Source organism: Mustela lutreola, chromosome 15 (assembly GCF_030435805.1).
Source record: "Mustela lutreola isolate mMusLut2 chromosome 15, mMusLut2.pri, whole genome shotgun sequence".
Lineage (NCBI taxonomy): Eukaryota > Metazoa > Chordata > Mammalia > Carnivora > Mustelidae > Mustela > Mustela lutreola.
In genome coordinates, this window is record NC_081304.1 from 8,367,679 (window position 1) to 8,377,210 (window position 9,532).

The window sequence follows — 9,532 nt, forward strand, 5'->3', positions numbered from 1 at the left end:
GATGTCCACTATTCAGGTGCTCAAATTCACAGTCATTTCTCGCCTTCTTGGCGATTCCTAAAGAAATTCTGGATGAGGAACCTTGGAAGACTTTCAGCCCCAGGTAATTCATTCCATGTTTCTCTTCATGTTTCTACTTTGTCCTTTTCATGACAAGACTTAGATGTAGATGAAAAAACTGAGGCTTCTGTTCTCAACTCAGAAGATGGAAATTTCTTGATCTCTGAGCCCAGAAGGGGGATCACTGAGACTCAAGAAAGCACTTCAGGACAGGGGCCGTGATGGTGTATCGATCAGCGCTGGCTGCGTTCTCTCAGTCAGGCTGGTGTGGGTGGTAACAAACATCGCTCAGATAATTTTTAACCCTTCAGTGTAAAATAAAACACAGATACTGCAATCTACAAGAAATAATACTTAACACATTATTATAAGGCTAACAATCTTGTAACAGGCACTCTTGTTAGAAAATGGGGTTCAGAGGGCACCCCAGAAGTTCTTCCCGTGCCCTGTTTCTCTGCCCCTCCAAAACAACCACCTTCTTGACTTCTCTGTAAAAATCCCCAAATCTTAATGGATTAAAACAATTAGAGTTTATTGTTTATTCATACTACATATTTATCACCAGAAACTGAGTGTTGTTCCCCGGTCATTGTACCCATATGCTGGGACCCAGGCTGACATAGAGTTTTCTGGAACATTGCCAGTAAGCATAGCAGAGGGGACAGTGCTTTCTGGGGAGACACATATTGGTCCAGCCTGGAGCTCATAAATGTGATCTTCGTCCACAACTCCTTGGCATTGGGCTAGTCTTAAGGCTCCCAGGAAATGTGATCCTACCATGTCCCCAGAAGGGGGAGCTGAGTCGGAAGGGGGGAAATATTTGGCAGGCAGCACGAAAAAGTCTACCACAGGTTTGGATTTGGACTCTGGGTTCAAATGTTAGTTCTACTGGTGGCTAGTTGTGTGTTTTGGACAAGCAACTTCTCAAAGACCGTGACCTCATTTATAAAATTTATAGAGTTCTGAGAAGTAATGCTTTACAGCCTTGGGACAGGGCCTGGCAGTCACAATCTTTCCTGAGAGCTTATTACGAAGACTGTCGAAACATCGCCTATTCAGGTAAGATGTTCAAGATTGGACGAGATTTCTTCCAACCGCTGCCTGAGACAGGGTGGGGAGAGCAGATCAGATGACTTGAGTGGTCTGAGTTGCTCTAACTCCGCGTGTAAACACAAAGTAACAGAACTAGGGGCCATTTTTGAAAGCACCTTGGAGTCTCTCTGTTTAACCCCCCCCCGCCCCAAGACCTATCAGTTTGAGGAGGGGGTGGAGAGAGAGGCAAGACATCCCCATTGCTAGATCCCTTCGGGGTTTCGACTGTGTTGTTATTGCTTCAGGATGTTGGTCTTTCTCCCCTTTTTGGATGACAAGAAAGTGATTCACGTCCAGGGGAGGGATCCCATCTCCTCTCTCACTGACAGCGAAACTGTCAAAAAGCCCATCCCTATAAACACTAACCTGGCAAAAGACCCCACGCCTCCATATGGAAAATCAAAGTAAGGGATCTGGCAGAGAGTCGCAAAGATGGTTTGAATCAGAGGCAGAGACAGCCCATGGATACTGGGGTGGGGGCTCAGGGGCTGTCTGCGCCCCCGTGCCAAGATGGCTGGGAACCTGGGCCAGTGAGTTTCCATTCGTTGGGGAAGGCAGGCCCTGTCTGCGCTAGAAGCCAGATCATGGCAGGTCTCTGGTTTAAATTCGGCTCATCGGAGGGTCCTCCGAGCTAATTGGGAAGGAGTCGGGCTGTGTTTTCTTTCCTGCCTAATAACAAGGAGAATTGCTTACAGCTCTGGACTTTATTAGTGGGGGTGGGGGGAGGATTTGACATTGTTTGGTTGGACAGAGGCTTCTTCCAGGAGCTAATCTCTTACACCTGTTTGGCTTTGTTAAGGAGCCAAGGGGTCCTGGCTGATTCGCTATTGGTTGCTGCAGGGACGGATGTAAGAGAAAGAAAGGAGGGGACCCGAGAGAGGATGAGGGTTTTCCTCCTCACTCTGCACTCAAAAGATCTAGGGCTGAAGTGGATACAAACATCACGGACGGCGTTAAGTCATAGGACTTCTGCATCTGGACCCATCCCGCAGCTACCTGCTCCGCGCCGGTCTGAGCCTGCAGCACACAAGATGGGCAGAATTCTTGCCCTTTTGGGAATTTATGCACTGGTCATTGCAAGAAAAAAAAAAAAATGGAACTGTCTCTCATGGTTCTAAGGAGCCGGGTCGCAGGAGGACAGGTCTAGGAACGGCTGCTGGCTCCTTGCCTGCGCACAGCCCCTCACTGGACTGCGTCCCTCCCCTGCAGCTACTTCACGAGGCCGGGGAGCCTTGCCCTGGATCCTCTGGGGAAACTTTATGCTCATTAGTGCTGCTGGAATTCTAGTCGGTGGAACTTGAAGAGAGTACGTGTGGGCATCTATACCTGGGAGAGAAGGGATAGATGCAGGGCAAACATGGGGCTCACATTCCCTCTTCTTGTGACCTGGGTGCCGGCAGAGGCAGAATCCGTCAATGCTGGACCGAGAAGCTGGTTGGACGGCTGGGGAATAATCACAAGGCGCTGATCCTTGTAAAAAGGAGAGGAGGCTCCCCCATAAGGATCCATAGTTTCTTCTCTTGACTTATGGTATCTGGACTTGAATCTGAGCCAAGTCCAGCTACATAATGCATAGTGCATCGATGAGACCACAACCTCCCTTCTAGAACATGCTCAGAGTCAGGACTAGGGGTGTGTGAGAGACCCCCCCCCCTTCCTCTCTCCCTCCCTCCAGGTGGGAATGGCTGGGCCTTCCTCTCTGGAGAAATACAAGGTGTGCACGTGACCCTGTCCCTATGTGCCTGTGCCACAGCTGTGGAAAATGATGACCAAACACAAATCTTCCTTGTCTACCCACTGCTCCAGATAGTGGGTGATGGTCAGGGACAGGGGTGGCGAAGGCAAGACAGGCAGACCCAGAGTATCAAGGCTAGGAAGCAGGTGGACAAGAACCCATCCCAGGAACCCATCCCAGGAGGGCTGAGAGGCAGTGGGAGGCAGGACCACAGGTGAGCAAAGGCCCCAAACCCCTACACATGCTCCATCTGACTTTACTTACAGAACCCAAATTCAAAGACAAAATTATCAAGAATTTTAAAACAAGCACCTGTAGAACATTGCAGTCCAAGCACGGGCCCTTAGAATGTCCCTGGATGATTGCACAGGTTGTCCATCCAGGAAACCAGCCCCGGACTCTGCTTCACCACTAACATGCAGTAGAAGTTTGAGAATGTTACTTAACTTCCGTCAGCATGCATTTCTCCATCTACAAGGTCATGATGAGGAAGGCACCTATCTCAAAGGGATGTTATAAAACATTTATGGATTTGCCTGCTTGCTTTTCTATAGTAGGATGTAGGATTGTAACTTTATTTTTGTCCATTTAGGTCACTGAGGGACTGCTCTCCTTCCTTTTGGCCTTTTGTGGACAGTGGCAGAAGATTCCAGTGTATTCAGCCAAGCTTAAGGAGGAGACCCACCAAATAGAACATGGGGCCCTCTGCCCCCCACCACAGTATACACACACAGAGGCACATAGACAGACAGACACACACAGACAGAAGCACATACACAGAGACACAGAGACACACATGTACATGCACTGTCTTCATTAACACTAATTTTTAATTTAATTATTCATTAACATTAAATGTTAATGAGGATTTTTTTTTTAAGACACTTCAAGGAGACTAGGGTTCTTCAGTGGTGCTGTGAGGGTCCCCAGGAGCAGATTCTCTCCCCATTCGACCCCAGAAAACTGCCTTTTGGTCTGAACTATACTCTGCTGTCTCACAGATGATTTTGCTTGAAAAGATTAAAGGGGTTTGGCTATTCTAAAAAAAAAAAAAAGTACAAAAGCCAGCAGAGAACAGAGCCTGTGGGCCTGACTCTGCTGTAGCTACTTGTCCATGGGGTTTGATTCTCTGGCTCTGGTGTTAGAGGCTCTATGTCCAAGGACGTAGAGCTAGGAAGTGTGACCGAGCTTGACAAGAGGACCTCCAGATTCCCAAGTGTCCTCTCTCTCCAGAGCATTGCCTCCTTACTTACATTCAGGTCTAAGAAAGATGGAACGTTCCAGAAGAACTGCTTCAAAGCAGGTATTGTGAACCTCTCTTGAGAAACACTGGGCTAGGAGTCGGATCTGGGTTCTACTTTTATGCCGGTCACCCTTCGTTGTGTGAGTACTTGGTAGAGTACGTAAGCTTTGGGAGCCTCAACATGTTCATCTGTAAAATGGGAAAGCTCTGTCTTGCCTTTATCACAAAGCCCCCACGAGGCTCTCATGATATTGTTGGTGCAAAAGTCCCCTTGGAAACTGTCAAATACTGTCCAGATGTAGGAAAATTTTAAGTGTGGACTCTTCCCTCCTTTGCCTGTCTTTCATGAGCTCTTGTTCTTGGAGGCCCCGATGAAAGAGTAGGACAGCTCATACCGGGTCATCTTTCTACCAATTCTTTCAGTGTTTCGTGAGCCACCTCTATTAAACCAAAGCCAAGGGACAAACCAAACACATCTACACGCACACACACGCACATGTTACATGTACACATACGGACGTATGCACATACTTCTAGGTAATAGTCATCCTAAAAATCATGGAAATTACTCTCTTCCCTCACATGTAGTTAGACTGTGGGACAGTGGTGTGTTGGTAGGTGTTAAACAACCAGCTCTCTGAAAAAAAAAAAAAAAAGTGTTCATGTTTATCCACACAAAGGGGTTAGGAATATCATTGACATAAAGGATGTGTAGCACACAATTTGCAAATCCCATATAGTTAATTGATCCCTTTTTAAAAAAGATTTTATTTATTTATTTGACAGAGAGAGAGAGAGCACAAGGCGGGGGAGCAGCAGGCAGAAGGAGAGGGAGAAGCACGCTCCCTGCTGAGCCTGATGCGGGGCTCCATCCCAAGACCTGGGATCTTGACTTGAGCCGAAGGCAGACACTTAACTGACTGAGCCACCCAGGCATCCCCTGGTTAATTGATTCCTGAAAAATATCCCACTGACTTTTCTTTTGCAGTTGAGGAAAGAGTCTATGCACTTTCCAACATGAACAATGCTTCATATTTTCATTTTTGTTAAGGAATGAGATAAAAGAATGAAGACATTTGGTGGGGCCTCACTTCTTGGTCGATGATGTAAAGGATTTCTTCTCCGAATCAGGGAATAGTTTTGAATACTGAAAGAATATTTACACAGTCTTTTTCTCTCGCACACTCACACACACACATATATTCCTCGCAATGTAACCACCGTAGAAGTGATAGACTTTTAGGTGTAAAATATTTCATTCATCACTCTCAAGTCTAGACAATTAAAAAAACCATAAATCAAATCCTGATTTGTGGCGTTTTTAGGTTACCATGTGTTACTGTTCTCCTCATGGCCAGTTTTAAGCTACGAATGTGACATCACTGACCACAAAGTGAGGGAAAGATGGACCGTGGTCAGCATTGCCCAGTATTTCCCCCGTGTAGACGCGATAGACATACACAACCTCAAGACCAGAGATAATAGTACAACTTGGTTCAATAGTAAGGGAGAGATAGGTCCTTTACCTTGGTTTTTAGTATACTTTATTTCATTGTAAGTTTATAGAATTTCACTTTTAATAGCGGCTGTGTCTAAGAACGGGCTCACAAAATGCTTGTAAATCTAACAGTCAGCCCCTGTGAGTGGCCATGAGCTGCCTGCCGCCCCCCACCCACTGTATATTTTTTTTTTAATTATTATTATTCCTTGAGAATCTGGAATGTTCCAACATTCAAAACGAGTTATTCGGTACCTAGCCGTGTTTGATGCTGGGATGTGGTGATACGGTCCTGGTTCTCATGGAGCTTACAGTCTCTTTGAAAAACAAGTAGGTAAAACAGTGATTTAAGAGTTTTCTAAGTGAGGGTTGGGTTTTAATGACGAGACGGACAAATCCCATTTGGTTCAAGTGCTGAGGTGCCTCGTCTTTATTTCCCGGTTACCTTATAGGCCTGGCTCTTTCTGTCTGTCATTGTTTTCCAGTTTTTCTGGCTCAAAATTCTTCCTCATTTAATGAAGAAACTTGGCTTGGGACCATGGTGCTTGGGGCCATGAGGGGCTATCTCCCAGTCTGCCTGTAAGTGGCTGGGCACCCACCCCATTTAGAAAAGAGGTCCCCTAAACCCCTGATTTGTTTAGAGCTCTGCGACAGCAAGTCACACAACCCCCGCCCTGCCCCTGTAGCCTCAGAACTTACTCCTGAGGCCTCCACGCTCTTCCACGGGCAGAGATGCCTTCCGGGATCCACATAGGAATAAATACAGGAATTAAAAACTTGAAAATGCCCACTTACCCGCTGTTAAGAACAAAAATAGGGTTCATGTCGCATGGGTTTCCTCATTTTGTAGATTCCCCTCCAATCAGGGACTTTCCGAGCAATGGCTATACGTCTGCTCATGCAAGGTGACAGGGCTCTGACAGCACTGATCCAGAACTGGACGCCTGTGCGTGTGTGTGTGCACATGCGTGCACATACCTACACACACACACACACACAAACACACACTCACACACACAGGCAAAGAGAAAAAGCTTCTCTCCATGTATGAGCAGTCATCATTTATAACAGCTCGTGGAATGAATTGGAAAACTTTAATCATGTTTCGGCCTTATTTTCAGCTTCTGTTATCTTTTGAACTCCTAGCAGGTCGGGGGATGGGTTACCCGGCAGCCTGGGCTTTTTCTAAAGAGCCTTTGTCTCTCGGCCCAGGTATTAAGTTGGTGTCGCAACAATCCTAGGTACATTTGGTTCACCGCCCCCCCCCACGCTACCACCCCCCGACCAGGGCCGTCCTGGGTCTGAATGTGGGCCTGTGTTCTCCTGGTCCACCGTCCTCAGCTCTGCACAGGGGACTGAAAGAGAATGGGCCACAGGAATGCACCCAGAACAGAGCCAAATTGTTCAAGCTGCGTGAAGAAGAAAGAAAAAACGAGTTGGGGGGGTGGTTGAGGGAAGAAGAAAAGGTTTCCTTGTTGGTTCGATTTCTCTGGAGGAGATTTCTCTTGGAGGATAACACAGCAATTTTTTTTTAGGAGGGGCAGTGGGGAGCGAAAGGGAGAGAGCCGAGTTTTATCGGCACGGTGGCCTGTACCGAAAGGTGACATTTGAGAGAACAATTGCTAGGTTGTTTGGTCACATTTGCTGGTATGAATGAAGCTTAAGAAAAGCTGTCTTTGGATTGCTACGAATAGTCATCTTCATCATGCCTGCCCTCTCTCTCTCTCTCTCTCTCTTTCTCGGTTCCCTTATGAAATAAAGGCACACAGGTAATAAACAAAGCACTATAAAAGATCAGATTGACGTATTCTGTGGGCTCATTCAATGTCGCGAGCAAGGCTTCTGCACACCGTCGCTGGTCCTTGTGGCTCCACATCCTGACGCGGGACTGAGGGATAGTGGTGGGATGCGGCTAGACCCCCTGGTCCCCTTTTTGGAACTGTGCTGAATTCATCAGAGCCACGTCCCTGGGCAGCTAACCCACACATGACGACTGAGGGACAGAGGAAAACCTAGCAGGGTAGAGACCCGTGGATTTGCTCATTTGGATTTTTGGACTTTGACCTGACTTTCTTTGTCCATCCTCATGCCAGATGCAGGTGAGTAGTTGCCTGACTTAAAAAGCTGTGGTGCCCTTGAACCTGACTCCCCGCTCCCCAACTTTGACAGGGATTCAATTGTGAGTCTTACTTGTTTTTCTCTTTGTGTCATCGTGGTTAGATACTCTTGGGGCACATCTCGCAGCAGAATCCTTTCTGGCCACCTGCTGCGAGAGAGGCAGGCGGAGCCCTGCACGGACTGGATTCGTGTCTAGGAAGGAGCGGGGTGGGTTCGCCTGATTGGGGAGGTCTCTCAGTACCGGGTGGATGGAGAGAATCACGAGTGATTCTTCTCCCGACAGGCAAGCTTTCTTGCTGCTGGCCTTCTCCACCCTGCAAGGCTCTGTCTTCTGCCTTCACCCTCTTCATGCTCCTCTTGTGCTTTCCATTTGCAAGATTCACCGTACGTGTAGAAGGGGGTGGTTGGCCCTGGTCTGGATTCAAAGTCAAGAAGTTTAGGCGAGTGAACAGTGGGCCCCAGTTGTGGCTCTGGTTCCCCCCCTCCCCTACCCCCACCATGAGTTGGTACCTAGAGCCCTTGTCTAGGGAGTTTATCCACACGCAGGTGCTGGTGAGCTGGGCTCCTGTGGGCTGTGCCCCTGAGTTGGCGAGTCACTAAAGATGCAAGGGGGAGATCCCAGGGTTTCGGGGCTCTGCACGTCCTCAGAGCCTCGCTATTCTGTGCACTGCTGTTCGCTCTTCTTTTCCTGGATCACCATAGAACCTCGTAATCGACCTCAATGAAATTGTATCAATTTTGCAGAGACAGGAATATGAGGTTGAAGTGGGGGTGTGCGAGTGTTTGTGTGCAGTTAAGCACAACGGAATGTGACACGCATCCTTCACAGACCTGCTTTACGAAGCCCCAAGAATGCCTGTCCCTCCTACAGACAGTGCGATTACATCAGGGGCTTAGAGCTAGGCATCCTAGAGAGAAAACCATTGTAGCATCTATGTATTCCTGTCGATCTTTTTATTAGTGAGTAATGCCAAAGAGGGGTTCGGTGTATGCGTGCTGTGAGATTAGACTCTCGTAAGTTTATACAATGAGGTTAGTCTCAGGATTTTAGGTATTTCCCAAATGGCCCATTTATTATTACTATTATTTTGCTTTTTATTTATTTTATTATTTTTAGCATTGTATATTACTGTTTTTTATTTTTATTATTTATTTATTTATTTGACTTAGAGAGAGAGAGATCAAGCACAAGAAGGGGGAGCCGCGGAGGGAGAGGGAGAAACAGGCTCCCCATGGAGCAGGGAGCCCGATGTGGGGCTCAATCCCAGGTCCTTGGGATCACAATCCAAGCTGAAGGCTGATGTCCAACTGACCCCTATTACTATTTTAGTTTTAACCTCCATTTTCCGACACAACTTTGAAAATGATTCACCAGGGGTTATTCAAAGAGAGACTTTCTGGAATTTAACTGAAACCCAAAACTTCCCAGATGAGAAAGACTGTGTGTGTGTGTGTGTGTGTGTGTGTGTGTGCGCGTGTGCACATCTGTGTGCACGTGTTTGTAAAATCATGCACTATGGAAGTTGTATATAAACAGTGGTGTGGTGCTGGTTCTGTTTCGTTGTGTGTACAGAACGAAATAATCATATGGGAGAATAATGAGTCATTGTGATTTGGTCATTCAAACTCAGGTTCTAGACCTTTCCACAGAGTTTTTTCTGAGAGCATCCTGCTGCAAAGACATGCTATTAATTTGTAGGAACCGGGTTATACGTAATGCTTCATCTACATATTTTGTAGACTTTTGTGCAAATCTTAACATGTCCCGGTCTGCTTCATAATCAAT

The 9,532-nt window shown here is 47.0% G+C and overlaps 1 long non-coding RNA gene across 1 annotated transcript in view; it reads left to right on the plus strand.

Moving 5' to 3' along the window:
• The first annotated feature begins 7,427 nt into the window (after positions 1–7,427).
• Positions 7,428–9,532, plus strand: part of LOC131816526 (uncharacterized) — a 67,702-nt gene continuing 65,597 nt past the window's right edge. The window contains exon 1 of the long non-coding RNA XR_009348092.1: positions 7,428–7,727. This is a non-coding gene — a long non-coding RNA (uncharacterized LOC131816526). The remainder of the gene's footprint in view (positions 7,728–9,532) is intronic.